Source organism: Mus musculus, chromosome 17 (assembly GCF_000001635.26).
Source record: "Mus musculus strain C57BL/6J chromosome 17, GRCm38.p6 C57BL/6J".
Classification (NCBI taxonomy): Eukaryota; Metazoa; Chordata; class Mammalia; order Rodentia; family Muridae; genus Mus; species Mus musculus.
In genome coordinates this window covers 10,806,614-10,822,134 of record NC_000083.6, presented here as the reverse complement: position 1 = coordinate 10,822,134, position 15,521 = coordinate 10,806,614, and the positions used below count along the sequence as shown (strand labels likewise).

At 38.4% G+C, this 15,521-nt stretch overlaps 1 protein-coding gene and 1 long non-coding RNA gene across 2 annotated transcripts in view; one reads left to right on the top strand and one right to left on the bottom strand.

Annotated features, from left to right (window-relative positions):
* Pacrg (PARK2 co-regulated) overlaps positions 1-15,521 on the top strand; it is a 437,183-nt gene that overhangs the window by 18,057 nt on the left and 403,605 nt on the right. The window lies entirely within an intron of this gene.
* Gm16169 (predicted gene 16169) lies at positions 2,517-14,300 on the bottom strand. The gene is made up of 3 exons (NR_167741.1): positions 14,242-14,300; positions 6,300-6,506; positions 2,517-4,256 (listed from the first exon to the last, which is right to left on the bottom strand). It is a non-coding gene; the product is annotated as a predicted gene 16169 (long non-coding RNA).

The following is a 15,521-nucleotide window of genomic DNA, read 5'->3' as shown; positions in this document are numbered from 1 at the left end:
TCAGCCAACACAGATTCTTCCAGAAGCTCGCACAGTTCCGCATGTCATGTGATTGTTGAAAGGTTGCCTTCATGGATACAGTTCCATGTGTCATGTGATTGTTGAAAGGTTGCCTGTATGGACACAGTGCAATTTGTTCACTTATCATTGATGGACATTAGGCTTGCGCCTATGTTTCTTTAAAGAGCTACTGTGGATATTGGTGGGCAAGTCTTCATTTGGCTAGGTTTAGCTGTCTCGTTCAGTGACATGAAAGTGGAGTACTGTATCAACAATCAAAGAGCAGACCACATGAGAGTGAACCCTGCTCCCAGCTGCCACTTGAGGTTGCTAATGGCAGAGGCAATGTCATTTTGGTCATAGCTGAGATACTCATACTTTCTCAAAAACTATATATATCAAGGCCTGTTACATGAGGACTTTCTTAGGCCACCGAAGAGCTCACAAATATTTACTTTCATAAGTGCAAACTACATTGTTTTCATAGAATTCCTATAATGTGAAAACATGTACATGACTCAAATACAGTATTATCTTGATTGCCAAGTGAGCTTATGCATGCAGATTGTAGAAACAGAGTCTTCATAGTTTTCCAACTACAGTATATTCATGTTAGCATTCATTTTCTCCATTGTGTGCTACCCAGCATATAGTTATGTTAAGTTTCCCATTACAAATTCTGGTAGTTAATGTTTTAACTTTTTGCTTCATTTGAGACTTATTTTGCTCTTTGCACATAAAACTTAAATTTATGTCAGCCTTCATTTATTTTCTTTCAAAGATATCTTACTATTCCTTTACATTTATAAGAAATCATAAATTTTTTTCAGCCTAGGGCCAAGAGCTAGCTTTCATGCTGACCTAGATCCATAAATGTGTTTCATCAGTGAATTTTGAAAATTTGATTGATAACACATTGAACTAGATTAATGAACCAATTAAAATTTTTATAGCATTCAGAAAAATAATTTCCTAACTATTTTACTCATTGGAATTTACTGTTACTTTACTCATTAAATTATTCTAGGATGCTGAGTAAGCCACGTAGTTCTAAAACATACATGCATCATATGTGCATATATACATATGTGTATATATCACACACACATGCATACACACACACATGCATACACACACACATGCATACACACACACACACACACACACACACACACGGTTAGGTATTGTCTTAGTCAGTGTTTCTATTCCTGCACAAACATCATGACCAAGAAGCAAGTTGGGGAGGAAAGGGTTTATTCAGCTTATACTTCCATACTGCTGTTTATCACCAAGGAAGTCAGGACTGGAACTCAAGCAGGTCAGAAAGCAGGAACTGATGCAGAGGCCATGGAGGGATGTTCCTTACTGGCTTGCTTCCCCTGGTTTGCTCAGCCTGCTCTCTTATAGAACCCAAGACTACCAGCCCAGAGACGGTTCCACCCACAAGGGGCCTTTCCCCCTTGATCACTAATTGAGAAAATGCCTTACAGCTGGATCTCATGGAGGCATTTCCTCAACTGAAGCTCCTTTCTCTGTGATAACCCCAGCTGTGTCAAGTTGACACAAAACTAGCCAGTACAGGTATAGTGGTGTATGACTTTAGTTCCAGTACTTGGGAGGCAGAGGCAGGGGGATCCCTGTGAGTCCCAGGATCAGCCATAGGTACATAGTAAAATCTTGTCTCTCAAAACAAAACAAAACAAACAAACAAACAAAAAAACCAAAAAAAAACCAACAGCAATAAAATAAACAAAAGAAAAGTTTGTCCCAGCTGCAAGATAATAAAATATTATTTTGAGAAGCTATACTAGGCATTTGCAACTAGACTATAGCAGAATCCCTTTGTCACTCTTAATAAGGTGTCTCTAGTGCTCTTCACATGTTAAGTGTTGTAGTTTCCACAAAGTAATTGCCTTTGTCTAGTCTCTGTCATCTGATGGCACTGGGCTAAAGCTGACAAGCAGTGCTTCATCAACTGCAGGAAATACTACACAGCTTGGCAGGCTTCATAGTGATGATGTGAAGTCAGACTGAAAGGCACAGTGTGTGCTCAGCAGCGTCAGAGTAGCACCTACTACTGCTCAGAAGATGGTGGGGATATATATATATATATATATATATATATATATATATATTTACAAGTCTATTACTATGTAACTGGCCTGTCTTATAAAGTAGACTTTCAGGACTTTATAGGATTCTAATCTCCTCCTCAATACTTTAGCTGCTAGCGCTAGTGAGTTATGTGATCTGGAAGCAGCATTAATGCTTAGGAGACACACAGGTGTCGTTTGTACGTTTTCCTAATGACTTCAGTGGCCTTTTCTTTAGTTTATAGATGCACTTAATTCAGTGAGGATGGGGGTTCTCCAGAGGGCCAGCACTTTCTAAAAGGTATATTTAAGCCATGCATCCCTTCCTTTTAGTTAGGCTGGCTATGTAATCCAAGTTGTTTCTCTTTGTTGAGGGTTTTTTTTTTCCATTTTAGAAATGACTTGAAAATCAATATAATGTCTGATCTTACTGGTGTTTATTTTCTGTTACAATTAGTGAGTTTTAAAAAGGGAGTTTAAAAAAATCGTTAAGTTTATAAAAAAATCAAAAACTAAGAAGAAAGTATTTATCTAAAATCTTTAGGCTGCAATTTGGGAACTAACGTCTAAATCCACATGAGCAGGCGATTGAAGTCGCCTGTGCTGTGATTAGCTGTCCCCACGTTGCTGTCTGGGCCGTCATCTCTCTCTGCTTCTGTGCTTTCAACTGCTAGCATTAAATACCATTGCACACCAACAACAGCAGTTCTGAAAAATGTTTTGTATCTTTGCAAGACATGATGATTTGTCAAGAAAATCTGGCTTACCATCCGCTAGAACTCTCCCTTTTAAGTTTTCAGTCTTGATCTTCATTGTTAATACCAAGTGCAGCCTTTCAGATGAGTGATACAGGCTAATTTCAAATTTTCTCTAACTCTACAAATATGCTCTTCATTTTCCCGAGTCTCAGCCCAAATTGCTCTGCATGCATTTGTAATCAGAAATTGATTGGGTTGCTGTGGTAACGAGAAGCACATATTGCCAGTTGAGGGAAAAAATGAGGAGAAGTATTGTTATCATAACTGCACGCCATCCTGGATGCTCATCATTTCAAGCAGAACCTTGATAATATTTTCACACTCTCATCCCAAAATACTTCCCTCCAGAATGATGCTCTCTGACCAATATAAATCTCCTCAAACGAACTTAGATGCCTTTATACATATATAATTTGCTTCTTGTTTTTTGTACAAAATGAAATTAATTTACATTTTATTCACATTTTAATACATGAATCACAATAAGAAATTATTTAAAAGCCAATCACTTGAAGCATTTCACCTACTGATCTAGATGACGTAACACAAAGTAAGTAATACCGAAAAAGGTTCATTGACATATACAACTGTAGACCGAAGAGAAGTGAGCCCTGTTTTATAAACACAATGCAAACGAAAGCACTATTATACATTTTGATGTTTGAAAGCAGAAAGAAACACTGCCTTTAGAAACTTTGAATAGGAAAACAGAGAATGTAAAGACTGAGCAAAAAGGAAAGAGGAACATAGAACTGAGGGGAGGCAAAGGCAAAGATGATGGAGATTAGCCCAAATCGAGATTAGCTTTCTAGAGACCTCCATTTTTTCTCCTATCCCAAAAGAACAGATTCAGGAAAGATGTTTTCTTTAGTTTAGCAAACATTTTATAAGCTCCATCATGTCTTACAGAACTAAAGATTCACAAGATACACCAACGTGTGAAAAAGATTAGCAGAACAAAGCCAGCCTGTTTTAACCCCTGGCATGGAAGAGACCTGCAACTGTGGCATTTTTTTCCTCTAGAGAGGCAAAGGGAGAGGAATCATGGTACTTATTAGAGTTCTGATTTTAAAAATAGGGCCAGACACTGACCCAAAAAAAAAAAAAAAGTTCACTCTACCAGAAAAACATTCAAGTGTATACTAATCTGTGTGAGATTGCCCAGTTTTGTGTTACATGCATACTTATACTTGAAGCTTGTAGGCTAGGTATTGGAGCACAGCCATGAGAGCTTTATTCCAAATAATACTCATTTCTGTGTTTGTTCCTACGTTTGTCTTGATTATTCTAATGATTAAAGTTCCTGATTGGCAAATGAATCCACTTTAATGTTTCGGGGCACATACACAATGCTGCGTGATCAAGTCAAGCTCATTAACATGGCCGTTGTTACTCCCCAGGATTTCTGTTGAGACATTTGAAGTTTAGTCAGTTCAAATATCCATTTTTATTGAGTATAATCACTCTGCTGTACATAGACCTCAAAATTATCCCCCCCCATCTTTCTGAAGATTTGTATTCTTTGATGAAAAAGCCACTGTTTCTCCCCTCCCTGTGCCCCAAAACCCAGGAAACATCTTTCTGTAAGTTCAGCTTTTTAGGATTCCACGTGCAAGGGAGATCATACAGCATTAGTCTGAATCTAGCTTGTTTCACTTTGTGCAGTAATGTCCAGATTCATACTAGTTGTGACAATTCATACTAGTTGAGTAATTCGGGGATGAACATGTGGGTGTGGATTTTCCTTTGGCATACTGGTTTCAGTTTCTTTAGTTATATAAATATAATTAAATTACTAGGTTCTTTAATACACCCATTCTTGTTTTGTCTTGTTTTTTTTTAAAGGAAACTACATCTACTTTGCATGACAGCTATGTTACTTACATTCCCAGAAATAGTGTTTGAAAGCTCTCTTTCCTACATGACTTCTTATAAAGTCATTTCAACAACACACAAAGATAGATCTTGTCATTTTAATTTAATTTCAATTTCCTGGTAATTAATAATGCAGACAAGTTTAAAGATAAAAGCACTTGCCATATGTATGTCATTTGAGAAATAATCTATGCAAGTTCTTTGACCATTCTTGTGAGTATGTGTGTGAATTCACAAATATGCATATAGGTGGATATCCCTGTGGATGAGTATCTGGAGGTCAGAGGTCAATGTCAGCTTTTGTCCTCTTTTACTCTCAGCATCTTTTTGTTTTTATTGTTTTTGGTTGTTTGTTTGTTTGTTTGTTTGTTTGAGATACAGCCTCTCACTGCACCTGGAGTTCTCCATCTCACATGGATGGATGGCTACCAAATCCACAAGTTCTGACCGGCTGCTCACCCTACCACTGCTATTATAAATGCGTGGTGTTTTTCACATGGGCATTGGGGATCTGAACTCAGGCCTTCATAGTTGTACAACAAGCTCTTTACCTACTAAGCCATCTCCCCAGACCCCACTTTGATCATTTTTTAAAAAAATACATTATTTTCTTACTGTTATCTTGTTGTTTGAGTGCCTTATATTTTGGATATAAACTACTAATTTTAATGAAAAAGGTTATTTATAGACCATACACATGCCAAAGAAGTTTTATCCATTTTTTAAAATTTGGTTTTAGTATGGTGCCCTCCATTTGTCTGGTTTTAGCCTATACTAGATGATGGTTGTCATGGGGGTTTTATCCTGTCTTTTTTTTTTTTTTCTCCAGTTTTGGATTCAGGTCTGGAATTTAAATCTTTAATGCATTTTTGGTTGATTTCTATGTATTTATTGAGGTGGCTCTCTTTCCTTTTCTGAGGATGCTCGATGACTTAGTCAGGAATCTTACATTGGGAGGATAAGCCTTCTAGCACTGTAACTATGGGAGACATACTAGCAGTGGATGCCTCTGCTGCAGGTCGTTGCTGATCACAATCATCAGAAGAAGATGGAACACATCAAGCTGTTTGGGGATGCTGACAGGGACATTCAGGCAGCCATGATTTGGCTAGTTTCTCTGTTGTGAGACCTCCCAGTGGAATGGACAGCAGTGTCAAGATCTACATCCTGTCTGCTGAGAACCATACCTCATTTGTACCTGACTACAGGTGGATTGGCTCTCCTGGCAAGCCCAGTATTTCCCAGAAGAAAATACATACCTAAGCCTACCGAAAAGGATGAGATGGGGAAAGCTGAATATCTGTCTGCAGTGACCGTTTCCCACTGTAGAACTGTAGGCATGGGGAACATCTCCAGCTACAGTGCTGCAGGTGTGTTGTGGCAGGTGGAAGTGCAAGCAAAGCAAACTGTTTGGCTTACTATTCAACTCAACTTTCTCACTGTTAGAGTCAAGGTTTCTCACACCCACTACTGAGTTGGGGGTGGGGGTGGGGGGAGCTCTTCTTCCCTACAGAGGACTGCTAGTTGAATCCCTGTTTTGGGAAATGATGTCAGAGAAATTTTATTATGTTACCTTGGGTCATGGTGTCATTTTCTAGCACCATATGCAGGATAAAATGGCCAAGTCTTTAAAAGTGTGTTCTTCCCTTTTTGGCCCACAATCCTTCTTCCCGTTCTTCCATTAGAGTCCCCAAGCTCCATCCACTGTTTGGCTGTGAGTATCTGCATCTGTCTGAGTCAGCTGCTGGGTGGAGCCTCTTAGAGGACAACATGATCTTATCTGCAAACATAACAGATTACCATTAATAGTATCAGGGATTGGTACTTGCCAATGGGATGAGTCCTGAGTTGGGCCGGTTATTGGTTGGCCATTCCTTCAGTCTCTGCCTCATCCTTGTGCCTGTATTTCTTGTAGACAGGATAGATTTTGGGTTGAGTTGGTGTTTCTATTGCTCCACTGGGGTTCTGACCTGACTATAGAAGGTGGCCCCTTCAGGTTGCATATCCCCAGTATTGTGAGTCACAGCTAAGGTTACCCCCCATTGATTCTTGGGTGTCTCCCTTACCCCAGGTCTCTGTCTCTTCCTGAAGATGCTCCCTGCCTCCTCATCCCCATCAGTTGCACATTTCTATTCATTTACAAGGCCATCTGGCCATTTCTCCTGTCCTTCCCCACACCTGATTCAGAAGCCCCCAGTTCCCTCTATCTGCCTCTTGTAACAATTTTGTTCCCCCTTCTAAGCATCCTCACTTGTGCCTTTTTTCTTTATAAACTTACTTCTTATGACTGTGCTAATATATTTTTGGATGTTATATTTGCATATTCATTTAATTCAACCAATGTTTAAATTCCTCTCTTGATTTCTTTGTTGATACAATTATCATTCAGTAGTATTTTTAGTTTTCCTATATTTTTTGAGTCTTTGTGTCCTAATATGTGATTGATTTTGAGGAAAGTACCATGGACTACCAAGAATATGTAACCTTTAGGATTTAAGTGGAATTCTTTGGAAATGTCTGTTAGGGCCATGTGATTTATGATGCCATTTAACTCCATTGTTTCTCTGTTTGGCTTTTTGTCTAGAAGAGTTGTCCTTTGGAGAAAGTAGGGTATTGAAGTTACCCATTATCACTCTACTGGATTCAATCTGTTCTTTCATATCTAATAATATCTAAGAACTTGGATGCATCCTTTTTGTAGAGTCATTTACAGTGTTTGAGGAGAGGACTAAGTCATAGTAATATAAAGATGCGGAGTTTCCTCTGTTGAACTAATGCAAGATGACCTGGAGCAATGTAGTACTATATGTGCACATAAGCAGAGAATACATGTTTCCCTACTTGTTGCAGAAGGGGTCTGTGCTACTGTAGCAAACTTCCTGGAAACTTTAGGTAAGTTTACTGCAGGAGGCCGTGGTTGACGTTTCCTGAATCATGGTTCCCTGGTCAGTTTTCTGTGATGAATAACACAGAACATTATAATTATAAAGCACATATTAGAAAATTAAATAACATGTAATAAAATATTCACATTTAACATATTTGCTATGCTTAAATTAGAGAGGAGGATATAATGCTTAGGCTAATAATTAAATTAAGCACTGAATAGCAATAATAAAAATAATATTGCCATAAACTATGGACAATGGGTATGCATAGGCAGTGCATAGGAGTAGAGAGAAGCACTGCCTCCCCGAGTGTGACAAATGAAAACGCATTGCTGAGAGAAAGTGGAGCTACCCTGAATAATTTCTCCTGTGAGTTCACCAACAGTGCCCAAGGCCTGAGGACTCACTTCAACCATGAGTCTTGAGCAAACTAGGTGTTCTAGTTATTGATGCTGGGAATGTATAGAAGTTCCATTTCTGTGTGGAAATTTGTGACCATCTGTTGAATTTAACTTCCCATCACCCCCAAAGTATACAGTAGTTTACTAAATTACAACAGTTAGTCTCATTGAACAGCTGTGTAATACTTAGCAATGTATTACTTTCCAGACCTTAAATTCCTTAAAGCTAGATATATGAACTAGCCTTTCCAAGCTCCACATTCTTATAATAAGATCCCCATAATTGTTTCTAAGTATGAATAAACTTAGCTGTGATTCCTCAATGAGAAAACTGATTTTTCCAGTGTTCTCTTTTGAACACTCCATATTTCCAGTTTTTCTATAGGCTTGATTTTGAATTAATTTGACCGAATCTTGAATTGTTCAGTTTCTAACTAGTTGTCATACAACAACTTCTTTAGTGCATTCTGTAGCTCCTCAGATCTTTAGGCAGCTATGTGGATTACTTGTATATAACTGGAAGCGCTGCATCACAATTCTTGAGACCATGGACAGGATATTCAGATGCCTGGCTCGGATGGCTCAGGCGCACTGTGTATGCATCACAGTCATTAAGACCATGGACAGGAGAATCAGATGTCTGGCTTGGATAGTCCAGGCGCACTGTGTATGGTCACACACAGGTGATCAATGAGCTGTCTGATTTCTCTCCTTCACAGCTTACTCATCTATAAAAAGGCTAAGAGAACAGACCTCACAGTGAAATGAAGAACAAGCTAATATACTCAATCCGCTTAGATCGTGACTTGTGTATCTGCTGTTTTCATTAGAATAGATACGGATGTCTATAATATGACCTTAATCAAAAGTAAATAGATTTCTGCTCATTTTAAGCTCTATTTTCAGGAACTTTTTGTCAAAAGGAACAAAACATTAATTTCCCAGTTCTAACAATGAACATTTGCACATCATTCAGTCAGAAGACATAATGTTGACCCAGACTCTTGAAAGTGTAAGTTTGAGGGAAATCTTCAGTTTGGGGTTAAGAGCCTTTGCATTCTTTGGCTTTCAACAATATGTAGACTGCTTCTTGCATTTATGGAACTGGCTTTGTTGCCCATACAAATGAGATGGCTGGAGGCAGCCATTTGATAAGGGAATGTATGTACCTAGAAAACAAATGTTCAGATACTCTCCACTGCTACGAGCTGCCTCGTGTGTGAACTTCAAGGAGTAGATTTTGTTGAGGAAAACCTGCTCTACTTAGAAGAAGAAAGCTTTTGTTGAAAGACTAGCCCCGCCCTACCTGCTCATGAACCTGTAGGCTTTTACATAGGCTTGGGATGTGAGCAAATTGAGCTCTGGCACACCAAGAGAATTTTCTAGGGTTGGAGAAATTGGTTTGTAGATATTGTGTAGAGGTAGAATTTAGATATTGCCTAATTTAAAAAAGTATAGGCAATAGAAATTATGGCAGTAAAGCACTAAATCAGGTGAATTGTAAAGCTGTCTAAACTATAGTATTTGGGGGGAGACCCAAAGGCACAAATTGACCTAGTACATTGCAATATTTGAGGTGAATGGACATGGGTTTTTATGTTCATTACATCCCTGTGCCAAAAGATACTAACAAACATATACCAAGTTGTCAGTGAATGCATGTTGAATGATCCGTGGGCAAGGAACCGTTCTAAAAAACGTGGTATCCCACGGCTATTCCAGACCAGGAAGGGTTACAGCAGGTTTAGTCTGGGGATCTTTGTGTTATTGCATGGATCTCTACCATGGAAGACTAGAGAACAGAGGCTCCACAGCTCATTATACCTCAAGGCTCTGCTTAGGAGCTTGTACTTTGCCCTCCTTCCAAAGTAGGGAACTTGGCATGCTGCATACCAGAGTCCCCTTTCTTTATAAGTTTTCACTTGTAATCTTTATCTTAAAATTCACACATGTAAGGACATTTAAAAGCTGCATTTCTTGGTCATAACGCCTAGTCTGATAAAAGAACCATGGTCAGCAACTCCACATTGCTGTCATTACAGAACTTTGTTCTATTATGCAGCATGCTCTAAATATCAGGCTTTAGACTCAGTGCCACGGTTAGAATGGTGAGCAGTTTAGGAATCAGTTCCTTCCGATGTTTTCAAACCATCTTCACTATTCATTCTGATAGAAAGCCAGTTGCTTTGATTGCATTATGCTTCTGATTATAATATTGTTTTACAGTAAAATGTAAGATTGATTTATGTCCTGCCATTATTGATAAGAGTTTGTCATGTACATGCTCTATTTTATCTCCCTAATTACACCTGCTGTGCCAAATTTTCTTTTTAATCACATTTAAGAATACCTTTAATTCAAAATATCCCCTAACACACATCTGGATTCTGCTTTCATGAAACCAATTAATGATCCTGGCAGGTGCTCTATTTTTCTAAATTTTAGGACTTGCTTCAAACACATCAGAAGTATCTAAGCTTTGAAATTTATAATATCCACTCAAACTTTAAATGTCCTTGATTAATAAAAATACATGTGACAGCAAAGTATAGCTCTGCTCTTAGCTGTTAGAGAGAACATAAAATGATTATGGCTTGCAGTAAATGTTATTACGTTCCTAAGATGTTTCCTGAGGGATTCAGCAGTCTCCAGGACTTTCTTTAAGGCTGACCCTCTGTCCTTGAGAAGCAGCAGGAAGGAGGGCTGTAGAGGCAGGACCAGTGACAGGTCACCTGTCAGGAGTGACAAGGCTCTGATATAAAACCTAATTTACAGTTTAAGAAGCCCATCCATTATCCTTCCGATTTTAGAATAGAACATACATCAGCAAAATGATAAAAGAAAGTGCTTGAGAATTATGAATGTCAAGGACTATTCATATCATAAAGTCACAGCCCTTCTTGAATATTACTGAAAATTATAGTGTTTAATGATAGTCACATATTCAGCCCACTGAAAATGGTTTATAATATTCCAATATTGATAAGCTAAAATGCTCATGGATTAGCTATTGACTTCCTTTTGCCATTAGGAAAATGGTGTTGCACATACCAAATGTGTCTTTGAAATCAGTACACATCAAAAATTGCTGTGAGTGCATAAATCACAAATGTCTTTTGACATGCACTGTGAGGTCTAAGTTAGATGTAGTTCTGTCTTTATTTCTGAGTGGCCAGGTATTCTTTTATTGTTACTCTCTTTCTTCTGTTTCCATTGTTAATAGGTGAATTCTAAGCAAGCCCTGGAATGTATTTTTAAACTCTAGTGTTCTCTTGAATTGCAAATAAACCCTCAAAATATGTTAGAAAGCCTTGAGTTTTAGAGTCTAGAGAGGCATTGTGATATTACTGCCATGATAAGTCTGATCACAGCAATTCCACGGTAGAGCAGTTTTAGCAACTAGGCTACTTGTTTCTTTCTAGCATGCCCTCAGTATCAGTAGTTTCTTATAAATGAATCAATACTTAGGCATAAATTATTCAAGCAAGCTAATTCAGTAGACTAAGATTTATGATTTGATGATGTATAAGTAAAACTATTGAATTATTTGCTTTGCAGTGTATGCTACCGAAAACTGAGGATTATAAGTAAGTTTTTCAGATTCAGGTTTAGATACAGGAGAACGACACAGTATGGTTTGAACAGAAGCGTAGCCACTGTATCAACGATCAGATTTTCTGTTAGCTCCTAAAATAATTGTTCCCCCTGTGATAAATTTGAGTGGATTCTGCTTAGTTTATCTCATTAATGTCTGTGCATTTTACACTTAGATGTAGACTGATAATTCCAAATAGAAGAGTGAAGAATAAAGAGAGACTAAAGGCTCACAGAGCTACACTTCACATTTGCATTCACATACCTGTGCTAGCTACCTGCCTGCATGTGTATCCATCATCCACAGTCCCCTACTGGTCATCCTGTCTGATAGCTGTCTGTCTACCTAATCCACAAATGTTGAAACTGTGTGACTCAACAAGGCTAAGATGTCTCTTGAATCTCTTACATTTGGTTTTCCTTCTCATTAGTGTATCCTCTACTAAAAATCAAAATAGGACTTCCTCTGTGCCTGGCTCATTTCACTTACCTACGGGCCTCAGGTTCATCTGTGTAACTGCAAATGACAAAGCTCTCTCTGCTTGATGTGCCACTGTAGGTAGGTGTCACATTTTCTTTATTGAGACAGCCACGACGGACACTTAAGTTGATTCCTTATCTTGGCTGCTGTGAGCAAAGCTGCACTGGTGATGGAAAAGCTCATATTTTCTGACATACTGACCTCCATCATTTTGGGCAAATACCTAAAAGTAGAATTGCTGGATCACATGCTAATTCTATCTAAGTATTTAAAGAAAACTGCATACTATTATTTAAATATGTACATAAATTGTGGTTTAGGATTTTCTCTGTTGTCATTTGTCCAAATTCTAATTTTCTAATATAGTTTCTGAATTGTATGTTAACATTTTTGAAGAATATTCTTGAAGTTTCAAAGTTCCTGGCATACATTTAAATTACTTGTAATGTATTTATATTTTAAATTTTGATTTCTGTATGATTGTGGCACCTTTACTTTGTGGTATACCTTTTACTGAGCATCTGCAGTTTGTGATTTTGACTATTTGAGCCTGTGGGACTGAGTTTTACTTCATGAGTTTTCCTGATCTCACATCCCACGCTGTTCAGACGCTCCTTTCTTATAGCCTCTCATTCTCAGCTATTTTGTTCTCTTTCAAACTTAAGTTGGCCACTTAATTCATCCATGTTTAGGGTTTCTATTTCTAAATAGCCATCTATTATACAGATATAAGCTTCCCTCTGGCCTTTTCAGACATCTTCCCACAGCCTTTTTGTATTTATTATTACATATTTCTATCGTTGGTTTCTTTGTAAGCTGGATGCTTCAATTTCCCACCTCCCTGAGGATCCTTGCCCTCCTCTCAGGATCACTTCCTAGTTTTGTGAGCATCCCGTTAGAAGAAGGAGATATAGACTGGTTGTCTGGATGGCAAATCGGGACTCAGTCCCTCATTGTCTTTAGGAAATACATTAGTTCATGCCCTCTTCCACTTTGTTTTGTTTTTCATTGTGTTGTTTTTTTGTTTTGATTTGGTTCTTTGATACAGAGTAGTTCTGAGGTGCTATCCTAAAGCCTATATCTTTGAAGTCTATAAACAAGAGCCTCTCAAGTGTAAAAATCTTTACACTCCCTGTTCTATATTCCTTTCCTGAAATATTTTGCTTCACTTAAAGATCTTCTTGGTTTTTCCATGGTGACCGTTCCCTGCAGCCACTGTTGGCAAGCTTGTTGTTTTCACTTGAATCTGGCAGAGCCATTGCCTGCAGCCTCCTGCATGGCTGCTCTTCCTTACCTCGCCTCAGTCCTTAACTAGGAAGCTAGTGAACAGTGCTTTGAGCAGTTTGTCTTGCATGTTCCCTTTTCCATCTCATCAGTCATGGATCCTCATCTTTCACTCTTAATTCTAGACCCCCAGGGCCCTGGTCCAGTGGCATGTGCACCATTTTCCTATTACTTTTACTACTATGTCAGCTTGCGCCTACAAGGTGAGCACAGCCCTCTTCAAAGTCAGCTTTTGTCCTTTTCAATACCCTTAGATAAGTAGTACTTTTAACAAGGAGAGACCTGGAAAAGCATCCCTAACTGTGTTAGCCATCTTTGGAGAGATGAACTTGACCCCAGACACTTTGGGGCATGTCTGTCTACATTCATAAATCTTTGTTGATAATCTCATACATAGGGGTTTTTATAATTACAGTTTTATACAATGGAAGTGTCAAGTTCTGAAAGGAAACTCCACCTTGAGAACTGTATGACTGAAGTACTCATTTTAACATTCTTTGTATAACTCAAAATAGAGCTCAAATAACATACATTCAAATTTTATATTAATAGATTCTAAACTCTGAAAGCAAGATAAAAAATAGCCAGCATTTAAAAAACAACAACAACAACAACAACAACAAAAACCCCACCTCGTTTGCTTTGCTAAAGCATACATGAGTGATTAGATAGGATGGTTTTCAACAGTGGCCCAAACGGACATTGTGCAAACTCCCTATACAAGCATTCATTGACAAAAAGCTCCATTATCTCTTCAAGTAGTGGAGGACGATGGTTCAGTCACACAAACACTCAAGTCTGAAATCTACTCTTGCCTACACAGCTTGCTTATATTTCATTTTTTTAAAAGCAATTTTAAGGACCTACCTGCTGTTTCCTCTCTTTCACTTTCCTGTGCCTTAGATCCTGAATGCCAATTGTTGTCTGGCTCTAAGCAAGGAAGGAACGGTGATGCTGCCTACGCTCCCAGATGGCAGTACCCACTTAGACACGCCCCAGAGGCCTGACTGCATTTTTACTCTTTTTTTTTGTTGTTGTACATCTCCCCCGCAAAATATATTTAAAAGTCATCAAAAAGGTGTATAACTAAGAAATGAAACCACGTCTAACACACATCCATGGCTATGGGGATCTTTGCAAGATGAATTTGGTGAGGATTGAAAGGACACAGTATGTTGGAATAACCAATAAGAAAACACTGGCAGAAAACAAGCCCCTCGGGACTGTAAGTTTGAATCAGTATTTTGTTGATGAAGCATGTGTGGGCTCCCATCCAAGTGCAGGTTCCCCTGCTGTATGGAGCCTGGCAGGGCCCTGAGACACCTGCACAATGAGCACCCCTCAGAGCAGAGTGTCACAGACGGTGGTGCGGCCTGAGAAAGGACAATCTGCTTCCAGTGAGAACTCATGGTGTGCCGACGACGCTGACATTTTAAATATTGTAATGATTTTTGTTGTTCTGTTCTCGGGTGTAGGTTGTGATATGCTTGCAAAAAAAAAAAAAAATACATGCTACTTTTAAAAATTTACCCTTAATTATTTAACAAACACTTTCAAAGTACTTTAAACCTGGCAAGCACTATAATAGATATTTTGCAAATAACAACACCTTTTGTTTGCAAATGTTTTTGTTACATCGTAAGAAAACATAACACAGACTTGAAGGTCTAGGAAAATACTTTTTATTTTTGCTTTTATGTAGTCACTTAAATTTGAAAGGCCTTGTTGAAGATATTCCTAGCAAAAATGTACAGATTTAAATACTGAAATGCATTACATTTACCCAACTACATGCATTTTCTTGCTCCGTCTCTGTACCAATGCTTGATTTCCTTCTCAGGAGGCTGGTTGATCCTAATGCAAACAGGCAGACGGAGTAATTCACCCAGGAGCCGAGCCATGCAGCAAGGCTGTAGAGTGAATGCTGGGGTACCAGGCCCAGGGGACCCTTGAGTCTGCAACTTCACAAATAGGAAAAAAATTTGTTTTAAAAGCCACGGCCTTTATTGGCAGTATTGAATTCTATAGTACAAGAATTCTATAGAAAATATAATTTAATAGCTATTTCATTATACTTCTCTTCACTAAACAGTAGAAGGGAAGAAAATGGATCCTTCCTTAGGAGAGGGGACACCATGTCCTTATCT